Consider the following 916-nt stretch of genomic DNA (forward strand, 5'->3'; position numbering starts at 1 on the left):
ATATACCATAAAATTAAAGTATATAATCCAGAGATTTTTAGTAATTTTAGAGTATTTTCATGTTTCACTCCAAAAAAGAAACCTCATACCTTTAGCATTCACACTCTATGCTCCCCTCTCCATAGCTCCTGGCAACCATGCATCTACTTTCTGTCTCCACAGCTTTTCCTATTCTTGACATTTCATATAAATGAAATCATACAATATTTGGTCTCATGACCCACTTTTTTACATACCAAGTAAATATTTCATGCATAAATGAATGCATATACTGCACATGTAGCATACAAAATGCAAGGTCAGCTTCTCTATGAAATGCAGGAATGGAGGTTTTGAGTGTCCTTGGAAGAACGTAGGAAGTGGAGTATATCAGGGGCCATCTGTTTGCTTTACCTGCCTCCCTGCCTTCAGTGTTGTTTGTGGAATGGAGAACATGAAAGTGGAGCAGAAGGCTGTCCTCCTGGTAACAGCAGGCCAACGGGAAGGCAGAGACCCAGTTGCTTAGATTTTGCCCATTTCATCTCTCACAGAATTAAAATTGATGGACAGAAATCCTGGGCTGAATCCCAATGCACCTCTAGCTCACTTCACCTCACCACATAGTTTCCTCATCAGTAAGATGAAGTGTTCTAACTATATGATCCCTTCCAGCCTTAAACCCCACAGGATATTGCCTATGGGTATAGTACCTCCCACAAATATACATCAGGCACATCTAAACCATGCCATAATAAACCAGATGCTTCCATCAGTACTGTCACCTTTTCTTACTCTATCATGATGCACTAAGCATCAAGCAATTATTAATGAGTAATGTCCCCTGCTACGCCCGTGCTTACCTTGCTCCCGGAGACCCGGTCCCTCTCGGGAGGGTAACAAGGGAAAGTGCTCAGTGCAGATCAGTGAGTAAGCACAA

The sequence above is a fragment of the Orycteropus afer genome, unplaced genomic scaffold (genome assembly GCF_000298275.1).
Source record: "Orycteropus afer afer isolate SDZICR_OR568_19922 unplaced genomic scaffold, OryAfe1.0 scaffold00428, whole genome shotgun sequence".
Classification (NCBI taxonomy): Eukaryota; Metazoa; Chordata; class Mammalia; order Tubulidentata; family Orycteropodidae; genus Orycteropus; species Orycteropus afer.